The sequence below is a fragment of the Entelurus aequoreus genome, linkage group LG14, assembly GCF_033978785.1.
Source record: "Entelurus aequoreus isolate RoL-2023_Sb linkage group LG14, RoL_Eaeq_v1.1, whole genome shotgun sequence".
NCBI classification, from domain to species: Eukaryota; Metazoa; Chordata; class Actinopteri; order Syngnathiformes; family Syngnathidae; genus Entelurus; species Entelurus aequoreus.
Window position 1 is genome coordinate 12990346 of NC_084744.1, and position 17937 is coordinate 13008282.

General features: G+C 35.5%; 1 long non-coding RNA gene across 2 annotated transcripts in view; it reads left to right on the top strand.

Moving 5' to 3' along the window:
* The window catches only part of LOC133664417 (uncharacterized), a 57132-nt gene that overhangs the window by 23561 nt on the left and 15634 nt on the right, over positions 1-17937 (top strand). Inside the window, exon 4 of one of the 2 annotated variants that reach the window (XR_009828577.1) lies at positions 9898-10712. The exons of the other annotated variant lie outside the window; for it this stretch is intronic. This is a non-coding gene — a long non-coding RNA (uncharacterized LOC133664417). Of the gene's footprint in view, positions 1-9897; positions 10713-17937 lie in introns of those variants that run through there. 2 annotated transcript variants of the gene reach the window in all.

Here is a 17937-nt window from a genome sequence, read left to right on the forward strand (position 1 = left end):
GAAAGTGATAAAAATCAATGTTGTTTCATAGTCTCATAATTTAAAACATTCTCTTTTTATATAATTAGTTTTTTATTCTCATAAAATTATAACTTTATTCTCATATAATTGCTATTTCTATCAACATTACCAAACTGTTTTGCCATTTTACTTTCACAATATTCACACTATTCTCTCATGTTTCATTTCTATTCTCAGAAAATGACAAATGTATTCTTATAACGTTACAATTTTTTTCTGGGCAGAATTATAAATAAATTAAAATAAGACTATTCTCTAATATTTTGATTTTTCGTTAAATTAGGCAAATATTCCTAACATTATAACTTATGTATCACATAACCTGATTTATCTTTGTAAAAATAACACTTTTTTCTCATAAAATTCATTTTTACAACATTTTAGGGGGAAATAAGCCTTTATTGTCATGATATTTAGACTTTATACTGGTAAAATGTCTTTAATCCATGTGACATTACCACATTTGTCTGGAAAACTAAGACTATTCTCATAATATACACATTATTCACATAATATAACAATATTTTTCTATGAAAAAATAACACTTTATTCTATGCAAATTACAATTCTATTTTTACAGCATTACATTTTTTGGGTGAGGGTAATTATTCAGATTTAATTCTTGTAATATTGAGACTTTATTTTAGTGAAAATTTAAATATTTTTTCCTAACATTGCAACAATGTTTTGAGAACAACAAGACTTTGTTGTTAGAATTTTTGAACATTATTTTAGTAAAATTAAAACATATTTTTTCTAACATTGCTACTTTTTTCCAAAAAAAAATACTACTTTCTTCACATAACATTTATACGGAGCCCCTAAAGGGACATGGAGGGAAAAAAAATGTTTTGCGAGATCTCGCAATACTTTTAGCGAAATCTCGCAATACTTTTGTGCGTGTGACCCCGGGAAACATGCTTAATCAGTTTCATGCAGCATCATGCTTCAAACCCCGCTTCCATAAATTGGGCACTACAAAATGTGCTCATTAATCCTGACTTCCTTATTTTGATTTGAAAAATATACAAAAATTGTTTTATTCATTTTGTTTTGTAGGTTAAAGTGTTTTATATCTTGTGCTTTTGAGTGAATGTTGTTGATATATTTTAATTTATTATTAATTATTGAGTGTATTTACTTTTATTTTCAATATTAAATGGTTCAAGTCGGTCCAATTTTTTTTTTAATAGTTTAAATAAGGACTTTTTTTATTTTTTTATTTCAGGCAAACTGATGCATTTTGAATATTTTCTGTTACAAGCTAAAAAGACAATGTTTCTTTGTTGTAAGGTGATCTATATTTCTTTTTAATCTTTGTTTCTGCCTACTCCTTTTCAGACATGCTGTAATGACAAACTGGAAACATGATGAATCATATTGTAATTGTATGCATCTTCAAAATAAACTAACACAATAATCATAACCAAAAATAATACAATGTTATGCAGAGGTGTACTTATAACAATTTTATAGACAAATTATGCTATTTATAGTCGCGACAGGGAATGAGTGTGGGGGCGAAATGTTTTTCTTCCTGTTTGGGGGCATAACAGAAAATAATTGTGCGAATCACTGCTATAATAGCATGGAAATTACACTTACATATTTCTCTGTAATTTTTCTTTATTACTTTATTTATTCCCAAATGTATAAAACAAATAAATTAGACAGCGTCAATATTTATATATTTAATTGTATTTATTATTTAATAATAATTGGAGTAATATGAGTTGTTAATTATTTATGTTTGGTTTTTTTAGCAAATATAATTGTAAATAGTTACATTTATTTACATTTTTGTAGCTAAATATTTGTAATATATTGTTATACCAACATTTTTTTGCCATATTATTTTTTGGATGCATTAAATATTTCTGTGTGCAATACGGAAAGCAGCACATTGTGGAGCAACAATGTTGTTTGGGGGGTTAAAGTGTTGATTTCTTGCAAGGTTCTGAATTATTGAGCAAATGTGCGGTCACCAGCAGACTGTGTTACCGTTGTGTTGTTCATGTTATGTTGTTCATGGCTGCTTCCATTAGCCCTCGTGTGAAGGCCTCACTAACACCTGCACCAACAACAGCACGTGTACAAACACGCTTGCAGACGCACGCTTACGCCCTGTGATGGTGTGTTTGTGGGTCGGGGTGGGTGTGAGGAGGACATGTGGGGACCCTCAAGGGAGCGACTTGTTTTCCAACAGTGGCTTAAGCGCGGCAGAAAATGTGCTTACGCCGTGGCCACGCGTGCTGGCTCGGCAGTATTGCGGCGCAAGGTCTGTCCTTCAACGTTTCAGGGAGGTTGGGACCCAAATAGAAGGAAGACTACTAGTTTCCTCAACTTTCTACTTCCTGTTTACCTCTTTAGCTGTAATTTTAACAGTGGAGCCTTGGCGTAGGTCTGCCCTGCAATGAACAGCGTTCTGGTTTCGTATGGTCAGGAAAACAGCATTCCTTCAAAACCAATAGGGTTCAAGCTTCAGAAATGTTCCAACATTTTAAAAAAAACAACCTGTGACTAGGACACCTTGACCTCGTCTACCTCAATGTCTTGGTGGAATTTTGAATCGATAGTGTTCTCGCTGAAGAAAAATTGTACTCTGTGTGCCTCAGCCAGCTCAAGAGTGTTGAGTCAAATCCACTCAAAATCAATAGGATTCTTGGTAAAGACCAGGGGCCGTACTTATCAAGCTTCTTAGAATTACTCCTAAGAAGTCTGCTAAGAGTTGACTTAAGAGTAAATAAATTCTTCGCTGAAAGCTGCACTTAAAAGTTAGTTATCAAGCGTCTTACTCACACTTTCAGCGAAGTGTAGGACTGAATCTTAAGTGTCACACTCAGAGCTGAATTACGACGTTACTATGTGCCGTAAACGGAATTTTAGGTGACGTCATTTCTGTGTCCATAGAAATGACCAATCACGGAAGGGAATCCGTTGTCTAAGAATAAAGAAATATCTTGGAAATATTTAAGTGGACAATGGGAGTGTATATTTTGACAATAAACTACAAAATAATACAAAACAAACTAGTCCCCGCCGGCACTCACGCTACCGCTCCCTCTCTTCTATCGCCCACACACTCACTGACGTCACTCACCTCACGGCCACTCACATACGCTACTGTCATAACATTTTCTTTCCAATTCATTAATTAGGCAACTAATTTGAAACTGGTGTGGGTGGCTCTATATATACTAGCCCACTGCAGACACATGCAGAAATCAACAAGGAATCGAAAAGTATTAAATCTGTGACAAAAATAATATCCGCTCTGTCTAAACGATACCGTTTGATCAGCTGCTCGTCATAAAAAAGAAACAAAAAACATTGTTCCGTTCCCTGAACGTTCGCGCACGTCTCTCTCGCCTCAGTGCCATCCCCTGCTGGCAACTCCTAACCACTTAAGACACCTCTGAAGGTCTCTTAAATATCGTGGAGAGTAGGAGTGATTCTTAGACTTAAGAACGTTGATAAAAAGCTTTTATTCTTAAGTTTGAGAGTAGGACTAAATTTCGCAAATTCTCAGGACTTAAGTGTAAAATGGCACTCTAAGAAGCTTGATAAGTACGGCCCCAGGATCTTAAAAATGTTACAAAAACAATATTTTTTATTACTGGGCCACCAACATTATAATTCTTAAATATTGGCTGCAATATGAAGCATTTAAACCTTGATGGCAAACTCAACCAAAGCAATATCTCTTAGAGCTCTGCTTCACTTTCCCATTCACTCGTCTACTTTCTCATTCACAAAAAATTCAATCGTAAAAGCTTCATTCAGGATTTGGGTTCAGTTTCAGCGCTATTTTGGTTTACAGACTATTACTACACTGCAAAAATTGAAATCTAAATAAGATTAAATATCTAAAATAAGGGTGATATTTGCTTATTAGATAATTCTTCTCACTAAGCAGATTTTATGTTAGTGTTTTACTTGTTTTAAGTGTTTTGGTCCTAAATTATCTCAGTAAGATATTACAGCTTGTTGCTGAGATTTGATGACCTATATTGAGTAAAACATGCTTGAAACTAGAATATCAACTGTTGCAAAGCTGTGTCATCAACACTCACAAGTATAAAACTACTTTTTTTTTAAAGTAATCATTTCTTATTTCAAGCATGAAAAAAAACAAATCATGACTTTGACACAATTGTGTCTCATAATTAAAACGGATGACAGCCAAATGGACTTTGCTGGTTTATTTTCAATGAAACATTAGAAAATAGGTACTCATATAGTAGTACAGTTGGCACAGTACAGCAAACTGACAGTTAATATTTAAACATTTAACATGTGACATTTCTAACAATTTTGAACAGAAATAGTTCATGCACATTCAGATAAATTCTTCAAAATTACAAATTAAAAAATTTTGGCTGGGGTTCCGGGCTGTATATATGCGCACTAATTGACTGAAAGAGCATGCACTTGGCGCGATTATGTCATGTTGTCGATGGAAAAATGCATTTTTAGACCATTTGATTTGCCTGAGCGGCTCGGAGACCACGAGAGTAACAAGCGGTTGCCTTGTTGAATTTCCATTAAGAACAATACATTAGTTTTTAGTATAAGTAAATGTAATGCCGAGCGCATATCAGTATGTCACGATAATGGCACTAGCATTTACTTAATTTAAGAATATTTTTCAACATATTGAGCAAAAAGTTGTCTTTTTTTTTCTACCAAGAAAAGTGCACTTGTTATTAGTGAGAATATACTTATTTTAAGGTATTTTTGGGTTCATTGAAATTAGCTAATTTGATTTGTTTTTGGAAAGTCTTGATAAGCCAACTTTTCTTGTTCTATTGGCAGATAATTTTGCTTAGTTCAAATAAAATACCCCCCATTTTAGTATTTTTTTTTCTTGTTTTTGAACACTGACTTTTTGCAGTGTAGTCTTTCACCCATTACTGTTAATCAGGCTTTCCCTCCCTCTCTTGTCGATAGTGCCTTTTTAAGGTGGTCAAGTCTGGGGATCAACAATATTAAATATTTGTAAATTGACAACACTTTTGCCTCTTTTCAGCAACTTTGTATTACATTTTCACTCCGTAAGCAACATTTCTTTAGAAATCTACATATTCGCAGTTTTGTTTGCAATACTTTCCCTAGGTTCCCGGACTTACGGACTGATGCAGTTTTAGATGTGTTTCTGACACCGCTTCCGACTTTGAAAGGCTCAATTACACATGTCTATAACCAAATGCGCCCTGACTCTCTGACTTCAATTAAGTCACTCTGGATGGGGTTTTGGCTATAAGTCTGTCTGAGGATATCTGGACTGAGATCTTAAGTGGAGTTCATAAGTCTATTTGGGCTAGACCCAGCCTCATCCAATGCAAGCTAATACATTGTAGGTATTATACCAAGGTCCGATTAGTGAAGATATACGATGGCATATCTGTGTTATGTGATCAGTCTCAACAGGCTCCAGCTAATTTAATACAAATGTTTTGGCTCTGCCCATCCCTGAACAGCTATTGTACAAACATTTTTAACACTTTGACTGTGGTCACCGGCGAAAGGATTGAACCAAATCCTCTAAGTGGACTATTTTGAGTAGCACCTCAGTCTTCTACCCTTAACAAATCCAAAAAGAATATTGTAGCATTCAGTATTTTGTTGGCTTGAGGACTCATTCTATTAAATTGGAAGGCAACAGCACATCCTTGCCACACCCGCTGGATTAAAGATGTTCTGTATTTTCTCAAACTGGAGAAGATTAGGCTGACATTGAATGTTTTGCATGACATTGTAAAGTTTCAAGAACTATGGGGTGCCTTTCCGAGATATGTATAGAGACTGATCTCCAAGTTAACCCCTATTGAACCACAATTGAAATGTGGGTGGGTAATGAGCCTTTTGTGTACTTGTTGGTTGTTGTGTCTCTCCGGGGCCATTCAGAAATGCAGCTGTGCATGGTTTTATGTTGATCTCAGTCTGTGGTTTCTTTTTATTTAATTATTTTCTTTTTATTTAATTGTTCTCATTATCAATATTATATATACACTTAGTTTTACTTGTTGGGGGGAAAATCAACATTTGATGTATTTTTGACTATTTCTGTCAACTGTATGTGTCTAAAATCTAATAAACAAATGTTTTAAAAAAACAGAACTTACCACATTGACCTTCGAAAATCAATATGGTTCTTGAAGAATATTAGTTATTTTAACAGTCTTGAATGAAAGATTATGATTCTCAATAAATATAATGAATACAAACAAAGAAGTTCAAAATCAACAGGGTTCTTTAGGACAATTTGTCAACACTTTGTGACTAGGAAACCACTTGAAAATAACTTACTTTAAATTGATATTTGTCCATCAACCTTAGCTACCTGCAGTATTTTAAAACACAAATACAGTGAAAAAAGCATAATGATTCTTGCTATGGCATATTATAACAATTCCAGATACTACTTCAGGGCTTCTGCAAGTATCAGCAAATTTAATTAAGGCTTTTTAATTCCTCTTAAAAAATGTAATGCCCATGTCTGACCCCAGACAGTTATTATATATAGTCAAAGGCTTACAATTGTGTGTAACCACTCAATTCATTGTAAGCATTTGGCAATGATAATCTCAAATAGTTGAACAATTAACTGTTACTATTTAGTGAATTAGAATTGGCCCGCAAGACTGTTTCATCTGAGAATTTATTTTTGTTTATTTATTTTCCTGTAGTAGCATCCAGTGTTTTGACTTTGTGCGCAGCCGTAGACAATAGCCAATTAAGCGATTCCGCCTGTCGATCATCACACTGTACCTTCAATCAAAATGATTAAAGGGGAATTGCACTTAAGCCCTCTAAATAAACATTCAATTCTGAATTAGTTGAACAATATAATTTTTAAAGTTAAAGTACCAATGATTGTCACACACACACTAGATGTGGTGAAATTTGTCCTCTGCATTTGACCCATCCCCTTGGGGAGCAGTGGGGAGCAGTGGGCAGCAGCGGCGCTGCGCCCGGGAATCATTTTGGTGATTTAACCCCCAACTCCAACCCTTGATGCTGAGTGCCAAGCAGGGAGGTAATGGGTCCCATTTTTATAGTCTTTGGTATGACTCGGCTGGGATTTGAACTCCAACCTACCGATCTCAGGGCGGACACTCTAACCTATATACCCAGAAGTATTTTTATTTTACTTTATCTCTTTAAAACATGCCGTAAAAATGCATACCGTATTTCCTTGAATTGCCGCCGGGAATATAGTATTCGCCTGCCTGGAATTACAGCCGGGTCAAACTCGTTTCGCAAAATAATTAGCGCATGCTTGGCACTTCCGCCGGGTCAAATATGAGTCATTAAATGACTCCCGCCTCCTAGTGGTAGAGGGCGCTAGTGATCCTTCTTGCGACTACCTGTACTGCAGAAGACCGGTGCTGCAGAAGAAGACAACAAGCAGCATGCATGAGCCGCCATCGTTTGCTTGCACTTTTACCATGGAGGATTACATATCTAAAATAAAACAGTTTTCTAAACTGGACTTTCAATCGAAGCAGGAGGTAATAATTAAAGGAATATCTTCAGAGACTTTTAAAACTGAAGAAAGATAAGGAAGACTGCCTTTGATCAGAAGCAGCTGCAGATGGACATCATTTATAAGTACAGGTAAGACCATAATAACGTTTTTTTTTTATTAAATGTGCTTTTCATGATAAGGTAAGCGCCGGAGTGAGAAGAGGTTTTAAAATAATTAGCGCATGCTTGCCCATCCCGCATGCTTTTGGTAAGCGCAGGAGTGAGAAGAGGTTTTAAATTAATTAGCGCCCCTGCGGCTATTCAAGGACATACGGTATTCTCTGAAAGTACAACAGCCACAAACTGGAGCATTTGTTTTTTAATCGCATACAATTTAAAAAAAAAACTGTTAAAATATTTTATGGAATAATAAATTAACATCATAATGAGAATGCTAAAGATGCATGTGTTCGGAAATGGATGATTGATTTAAGGGTTTTTGAAAAATACATGTCATGGAATGATATTTGGGGAAAATGCCAATAAGATGCATTGAAAATAAAGTGAGTCGATCTTGAATAGATAATATTTTACACCCTCACAGTTGTTTAAAATGGATACAATAGATAACAAGTTATGTGTAAAGTCAGGCAGCTGAAGGAACTACAGTATTGTTCATTTACTTTGGGAATAGTAGTGGTCTGTCGTTAGAAATGCCTTGTTTGTCCATCCTAGGCCACTGTAGGTCAAATGAATTGCCTGCGTGATGAGAGTGGCTAATATTAGCCACTTTAGCTCATGTCTGTTGAAACTGGAGACAACTGAAATAAAATAGTAGTGTATGTAACAATCTCAGATTCCTCAATAACATGACATGATGTCAGAGTTAAGGATGTTAAAGACCAAAGAATGGCAAAGTTTGGGCCCCCACAGCTGTTTGATTTTGTTGTCCAGCAGAGTAGCCGCTAAGAAGGCGTTGCTTTTCTCGTTTTCGGACCTAGAAAGACCTCTTGTATCCAGTTTTAAATCTACAGACGAAGAAAAGAAACACACAGACAGACATAGCAATTTATTGTTGACCGCAACATTCTTAAGTTCATTTTTGTTCATCGTTTGATGGATTGGATCGGCCAAGTCCTACAATTGTATTACATTTTTAATGCCTCTGGACATCGCATACAATGCTTTTTTTAATGCCATTTATGGCCTTGATTTTCACAAAATCCATTGAATGACTTGTAATGCTTTTTAATGCCCCGCAGAAACCCTGCACTTAAAATGAACTTTCACTTGCCCTTTGCTAGCTTAAGAGTGTTGAATCCCATTGCCTTCAAAATAAATGGAGTTCTTGCTTTGGCGATACAATAACTGAAGTTGAAATATTTATTTAAAATCAATAATGTTATTCATCTGACGATACAGTAACAATCCTTGACGGTTATCACCAACCGACCCCTTAAAATGAGTGTATATTCCATCTTTAATCTATGCTACTTTAAATGGAAACTGCACTTTTTTGGGAATTTTGCTTCTTGTTCACAATCATTATGAGAGACAATACATTTTTATTTTAGGATTATAAAGATGATAAAAAAAACCTTGGAAGATGCGGCTAATGGCAGTCACCGTTGTAACCTTCAAAGCCCTCTAAAACAATTTCAAAACCCTCCAGTAACGTTTTATATACCGTATTTTTCGGACTATAAGTCGCAGTTTTTTTTCATAGTTTGGCCGAGGGTGCGACTTATACTCAGGAGCGACTTATGTGTGAAATTATTAACACATTACCGTAAAATATCAAATAATATTATTTAGCTCATTCACGGAAGAGACTAGACGTATAAGATTTCATCGGATTAGGAGTGACAGATTGTTTGGTAAACGTATAGCATGTTCTATATGTTATAGTTATTCGAATGACTCTTACCATAATATGTTACGTTAACATACCAGGCACGTTCTCAGTTGGTTTTTTATGTGTCATATAACGTACACTTATTCAGCCTGTTGTTCACTATTTTTTATTTATTTTAAATTGCCTTTCAAATGTCTATTCTTGGTGTTGGGTTTTATCAAATAAATTTCCCCAAAAAATGCGACTTATATATGTTTTTTCCTTCTTTATTATGCATTTTCGACCTGTGCGACTTACACTCCGAAAAATATGGTACACACTGCAAGTCAATATATAATGTAGTAACAGACACGTTCCTAACAATATATAATATTTACAATATTTTCCGCATTTTGGTCATTTTGATTTCTTCCGCGCTTTGATTTCCGTTTCCAAAGCAACACACTTCCGAATCGGGAAACAAATACGTTTTCTAATTATGGTAGACTTGGAAACAGACAATGAAGACGACTATTTTTGAACAAATGACGATTCACAACCTTATCTTTTAGAAGCTGAATATATGGAGGATGAAGGATGAACTGCTGCTTATAGAGGCCAGCCCAAAGGAAGGGTGAAACGGAAGCCGAGACAGTGAGGGTCGGCGTGACTTGACGCTGTAAATGTGGAACTTGAAGCCAAGCTATTTCGACGTAAGTAGAGTGCTTACCCAAACAAACCGGAAACAAATGTCCCCGGCCAGCTGGACCAAACGAACAACTGTCCATCGAGTAAGTCACTTTAATATTGATTTTGATACATGCAGTACATCATGCGTGTTATTCCAACTACATACACTGTCGAGCTAGCTGTGTACAACCAAAACATGACATGTGGGCTAATACTTTACAGATACTGTAATATGATTGTTCATGTTTTTCAGTCAGTACAGATTGGTGTCCTATCACATTGTGTTGTGCATTACAAACTCAAACGCGTTTCGTACTGACGCAGTTGCTAGCTTATCTCTTGCCGTAGCTAGCTTTTACGGCTAATGCCGAAGCATGTCAATGTGTTGGTACGCTAGAACAGTGGTTTTCAACCTTTTTTCAGTGATGTGAACATTTTTTTAATTCAAGTACCCCCTAATCAGAGCAAAGCATTTTTGGTTGAAAAAAAAGAGATAAAGAAGTAAAATACAGCACTATGTCATCAGTTTCTGATTTATTAAATTGTATAACAGTGCAAAATATTGCTCATTTATAGTGGTCTTTCTTGAACTATTTGAAAAAAAAAGATATACAAATAACTAAAAACTTGTTGAAAAATAAACGAGTGATTCAATTATAAATAAAGATTTCTACACATAGAAGTAATCATCAACTTAAAGTGCCCTCTTTGGGGATTGTAATAGAGATCCATCTGGATTCATGCACTTAATTCTAAACATTTCTTCACAAAAAAAGAAATCTTTAACATCAATATTTATGGAACATGTCCTCAAAAAATCTTGCTGTCAACACTGAATATTGCATTGTTGCATTTCTTTTCACAGTTCTTTTTGACAGACATTTTAGTGAGGGTCAAACCATCATGGCATGGGGGAAACTCTGGGTTTATGGTAATGAATGGAATAGCCTACTTGTTTTGATGTTCAGTTTATGAACTTACATTCATATTTTGTTGAAGTACTATTCAATAAATATTTTTATAAAGGATTTTTGAATTGTTGCTATTTTTAGAATATTTTAAAAAAATCTCACATACCCCTTGGCATACCTTCAAGTACCCCCAGGGGTACGCGTACCCCCATTTGAGAACCACTGCGCTAGAAAAAGAGTTCCTCAGTGTTCGCGCTTACAATAACAATGTCGTTAGAACTTGGTTATTATACAGGTTACGGAACTTAAATAAAGTATTTTTGATGGTTTTTGAATGCATTTTTGAAGTGATTTAGCGGTAGAATTGATCACTCCCATTAGCTGCATTGCCAGCCGATTTTTGACATGTTGGAATGAAAAAAACAAAACCTTTTGTCTTCTTGTCTCTCATAATGATTGTGAATTATAGGCAAAATTCCCCAAAAAGTGCAGTTCTCCTTTAAATTTCATTAATCCCATATTATTCCAAACCAATGGGGTACTTTCCTTGTCAATACAATTACAATATTTAATGGTTATAAACAGTACACCATTTAAAACGTGATCATTCATTGACCCTTGACCTCTGCTACCTCAAGTATCTTGAATTCAGTGTAATTTAAAATCAATAGGGTTCTTTTTTGATAATGCAATAACCGTATTTGGCCGTAAAAAATAACTTACGTTGAAGTCCATATTTTTTATACACAAATCGGCGTCTTGCTTTGCTACAACACAATGAAAATCAATTCAAGTTGTGACCACCTAAAATAAACTGTAGTCTAGATGCACTCAAACCTTTGACCTGACTTGCCAACTCTAACATAGTGAGTAACATACATTTGAAAAACAATTGGGTTCTTGCTTTGACCATCTTACATTAAATACGATTAAATTCAATTAAATTCAATTATTCTTTTGGGTGGTATTTCAATATTTGTAATTTCGGTCAAATGGTCTTGTGTGCCTTCAATTCAATTCCATTTTTCTGCTGCTGCTGACATTGTCAGTTGTGAGCGTCTGCCTTTCAGCAGCTTGATGGAAAGATGAAGGTATTTCATGAAGCAAGACCGGGCGTTGTGGCTGGTGAAGCACGTGCGAGGTGCGAATGATTTAGCTCGCGAGCCTCGACTGACTGAAAGTTTCCAAATGAGCAGAATTGATTGTGACAGTGGCGTGCTGTGTATTTATTAAAGGTTAACAGTGTGTAACTACACAATAGGCTTTGGCGCTGATGAAGACAAGTGAAGGCGTACAAAAAGGGAGGGTAGGGGTAAAGCCATTTCAGCGCCGTCACACATTGTCAATTCTACCTTTTTTTTTGCATAGCAAAACCCCGCCCACTCGCTATCAATGTCAAGGCACTATTGCTACATGACCTGCAGAAATGCATTTCTTTACATCCCAAAGTCATGCAAATGTATTTCTAATGATTCTCTTTTCCAATGTAATTTATTCCACGTGCAGCTGCTAAGTGTACGCATGATGGCCCCTGACCTTTGACCCACCAAATGCCACAGCCTTTAAAACCAAAAAGAGCACCATCTCTATATATCAATAAAGTACAAATAAAATACTAATTAACTAAAGATTAGGCATTAACAATGAGGGTATGAATCAAATTAAATTAAATTAAATTGAAAATAAAATGAAGAAATAACAAAACACTAAATTGAATTAAATTACATAAAATGTAAAAAACAAAAGAAACAAATTAAGAAAAACCCAACACAACATTAAATTAAATTCAATTACAGATAAAACAAAATTGGAAGAAAAACACAACAGAACACTAAATTAAATTAAATTACATCGAAAACCAAATAAAAACAACCCAAAACCAATTAAAGCAAACAAAAAAAACACTAAATAAAATAAAAATAAATATAATTAAAGTAAATTAAATTAATTTAAATTAAATTACAAATAACATGAAATTAAATGTAAAAGAACAAAGGAAACACATTAAGAAAAACACAACAAAAAATAAATTAAATTAAATTACAGATAAAACGAAACGAAAAGAAACCAAATCTATCAAAACAAACTAAGCAAACTAACTAATTAACCAAAGATTAAGCATTACAAGTCAATGTATGAATCAAATTAAATTAAATTAAATTACAAATAAAATGAAAAAAATAAAATAAAATAACAAAACACTAAATTTTATTAAAATTAAATGACATATAAAATGTAAAAAACAAAAAAACAAAAGAAACAAATTAGGAGAACACAACAGAACATTACACTAAATTAAATTAACGGAAAAAACAAATATAAAGAAGACCACAACAGAACACTAAATTAAAAATTAAATTACAGATAAAACAAAATGAAAAGAAACAAAACCAATTAAAGCAAACAACAAAACACCAAATAGAATAAAATAAAAAATAATTAACCCACATTAAAATGAAATACATTTAATTAAATTACAAATAAAATTATATAAAATGTAAAAAAAAAAAAGAAACAAGTTAAGAAAAACACAAAAGAACACTAAATTAAATTAAATTAAATTACGGATAAAACTAAATGAAAATAAACAAAACCAATCACAACAAACTAAGCAAAAACACCAAATAAAATAAAATTACATAATATATTGAAATAAAATATAAATAAACTTACCTGGATAATCAAACTTTGTGATTGATACTGTTGGACAAGCTAAGATATCTTCCGTGTCTTCTTAGCAGTAGCATCAGTGCTAATGGTCTCGTTTAGTGTGTAAGAAAAGTGTAAAAGTCTGGTAATCCCATGCAAATGTGTTTACAATGATTCTGCTTTCAAACAGTAATTTATTCCGTGCACATGCAGTTGGTAAATGCGTGCTCGTGAAGGTCCTGACCCCTGACATGCAGCTATTAGCATATTCGTAGTGACTATTTGGATTGTTATCAGCTATAAGTCAATGGTATTCATGATTACATGTGCGCAAACAGCCAGGCCTGCCATATGGATCGGCTGTGAGCCAACAGCATACACTTTTGTTTATACCCTCACCATAAAATATTTACTAACCTGTTCTCAAGCCTAACACTTCATTGAAAGCCTTTGAAGAGATGACAGAAGTAGTGACATGTTGCTATGTAAATGGTTGTTCATGTTAGTGGTTAAATATATTTTCAGGTTTGCTGTGATTCCCTTCCCCCTTTCTCTCAAGCCAAGGTTTCATTAGCTGCTACATTCCTCGCTAAATTCTTTTACAGAGCTACTATAAATGTGGGATTTAACTGAACGTATCATTAGGCGCGTCATTTACAGTCTTCTATATTAGACCTGATGGTTAAATCGGTGATGAAGATCTCGTCTTCAAGCCTTAGAGAGACATTACGTATGACTGCATGAATATGTAGATGCAAAAACATTATTTAAGACGTGAAGTAAGGAGACAAGCATCTCTGCCGTTGCTACGGCAACCTTTGATAATCTACTCTAATGATTTCATGACGTTGGTGCACCAGCCAGGACACTACTAGTATTTGCATAAACTAACTAACTGTTTTTTGATTAAAAAATAATATGAAAACACAATTATTTCTTATTCATGCTTTCAATAAAGATAATATTCATGGAAACGTCCTAAATAAATACAGAAATACACCAAACCACAGCCCAAATTAAATATGCATTTATTGTATTTTGGTCAATTCCTTGTGTCTTAATCATACTTGGTCAATAAATGTGATTCTGATTCTGAAATTGACCATTTTATCATGCCTACAAAAACACCCAAATATCAAGTTAGTATGCGTTAAACACACAAATATTAAATTAATCTAGCAATAAAAAACAATCTTGTGGTGTCCGAATGACAATAGATTATTAATCAAGTCAGCATAATTTCTAATACCCTTACATTGCTAATAAATTACATTTCAATTATTTAAAATTGTATTTAATTAATGAGTTTAACTTAGCAGCTCTACCTTTATCCTTTGTATACATTTTTTTTTACCGTTATTTATTCTCACCATTGAATTAGCTTTACCTTCATCAGTGTGTCTTGCCAGTATTCTTTTTGCTTTTCTAGCATAATAAATTTAATCTACCAATAACATATAATTTCTTATTTTTAAATATTTTAATAACCTTGTATTGCCAATAAATTATAATTGAATTTAACTTTAATTTAATGTAGTTTAATTTAATACACTGCCATTTTTCATTCTAATTTATTCTCACAATTAGAATGGTCTTTACCCTTATCAGTATGTCTTGCCGGAATGTTTTTTTTTTCCTTTTGCATTTTTTGTAAGAACAAAATTGCATCTTTAGTTAGGATTTAAATATTAATTTTAAACACTGGTGGCTAAATTGTAAGTTTTATTTTTCTTCATATCAAAATGAAACTACACCCTTGACTGAGCACAGAACAGGCCCTCATATCACGGCTGTTTACACCAAGCCGTGCCCTTTTGTTGGTGTTCTGCAGTGTTTTTGGTTAGTTCCTGTCCTGCGCTTTTATTTTGGTGACTTTTCCTGTTGTGTTGGTGTTTTTTCGTGACCGCTTCACACATCTTTGTCACAGAGCATTTCCCCTCACCTGTTTTCTGTTTGCATTCAGTTCTATTTAAGTTGAGGGTGAGCCACCATTCATTGTCGGGACATTCTGTCATGCGGAGTTGAGCGGTGCGTTATTGGAGACACCGGAAGTTGTCGTGACTTTAGGGATGCAGATTACCGAGGTTGGAGCGCGTGGTACCAAAGGGGAATTTATTAGTAAAATGAACAAAAAGCGAGAGCAACGGGGTAGTGCTCTGACTAAACAGGCTATGCCGAAACTAAAAAAAGGCAGAACACTTACAGGGAATGTGGAGCTGACGGCGTCCACACAGTTCGAGTAACTTGCATTAAGCATCCAAAATGTTCGTCTATGGTCATCAAAGGATCAAAGATAGTAGCGTCAACAAACTATGTCCTGACAATGAATGGTGGTTCACCCTCAACTTAAATAGAACTGATTGCAAACAGAAAACAGGTGAGGGGAAATGCTCTGTGACAAAGATGTGTGAAGCGGTCACGAAAAAACAACAAGAAAAGTCTCCAAAATAAAAGCGCAGAACAGGAACTAACCCAAAACCCAGCAGAACACCAATAAAAGGGCGGGGCTTGGTGTAAACAGCCGTGACACCTCGTTATGCATTCTAATACATGTATGCATTTGATTTAATTTAGAAGCATTATTTAATGTTTTTGGACTGAAAATACTAGATATGAACTAGAGATGTCCGATAATGGCTTTTTTGCCGATATCCGATATTCCGATATTGTCCAACTCTTAATTACTGATTCCGATATCAACCGATACCCATATATACAGTTGTGGAATTAACACATTATTATGTCTCATTTTGTTGTGATGCCCCGCTGGATGCATTAAACAATGTAACAAGGTTTTCCAAAATAAATCAACTGAAGTTATGGAAAAAAATGCCAACATGCCTCAAAACAGCAGCTTGGAATTTGGGACATGCTCTCTCTGAGAGAGCATGAGGAGGTTGAGGTGGGCGGGGTTGAGGTGGGGGGGGGGGGGATTGTAGGGGGTTGCGGGGGGGTGTATATTGTATCGTCCCGGGAGAGTTAGTGCTGCAAGGGGTTCTGGGTTTTTGTTCTGTTGTGTTTATAATAATAATAATAATACCTGGGATTTATATAGCGCTTTTCTAAGTACCCAAAGTCGCTTTACATGTTAAAAACCCATCATTCATTCACACCTGGTGGTGGTAAGCTACTTTCGTAGCCACAGCTGCCCTGGGGTAGACTGACGGAAGCGTCCACATCGAGAGGAGCCAGATTAGGTGGTTCGGGCATCTGGTCAGGATGCCACCCGAACGCCTCCCTCGGGAGGTGTTTAGGGCACGTCCAACCGGTAGGAGGCCACGGGGAAGACCCAGGACACGTTGGGAAGACTATGTCTCCCGGCTGGCCTGGGAACGCCTCGGGATCCCCCGGGAAGAGCTGGACGAAGTGGCTGGGGAGAGGAAAGTCTGGGCTTCCCTGCTTAGGCTGCTGCCCCCGCGACCCGACCCGGATAAGCGGAAGAAGATGGATGGATGGATGGATGGATGGATGGATGGATGGATGGATGGATGGATGGATGGATTTATGTTGTGTAACGGTGCGGATGTTCTCCCGAAATGTGTTTGTCATTCTTGTTTGGTGTGGGTTCACAGTGTGGCGCATATTTGTAACAGTGTTAAAGTTGTTTATACGGCTACCCTCAGTGTGACCTGTATGGCTGTTGAGCAAGGATGCCTTGCATTAACTTGTGTGTGTAAAAAGCCGTAGATATTATGTGATTGGGCCGGCACGCAAAGGCAGTGCCTTTAAGGTTTATTGGCGCTCTGTACTTCTCCCTACGTCCGTGTACCACTTCGTACAGCGGCGTTTTAAAACATCATACATTTTACTTTTTGAAACCGATTCCGATATTACATTTTAAAGCATTTATCGGCCGATAATATCGGCAGCCCGATATTATCGGACATCTCTAATAAGAACCAATTTCAGTCTTCTTTATTGTCATTAAAATTTGATAAGATTTTGAAGGTAGTTTTTTTTTATACCATTTTTAAAATATACATCTCTAAATGCAACCTTTCAAAGTGATTTCTTACATTTGCCAAAAAAAAACCTGGCCTTGGAATATGCTAGCTATTCGAAAATAGACTTGTGCGGGAAGGATGGAGGATATTTTGTGCACCTCCTCACATCACATCCTCCCACTCCCACTGCTGTTACCAAAACGTGTGGACGCCCACGGCCCACACGTCCTCTACCAGTCCCTGACTTCACTGGGAAAGTATTTTACCACCCCCCGCTCGACTGCGTAGTACTAATGTGATCTTCTGCGATCTCCACCCACCAGCAAGCTGAAAGAGAAAGCTATTGAATGAATGAAGATAATGCAATAGAAGATGAAAGTAAACCTTGAGAAGACTCCTGTAAAATGTTTCATATTTA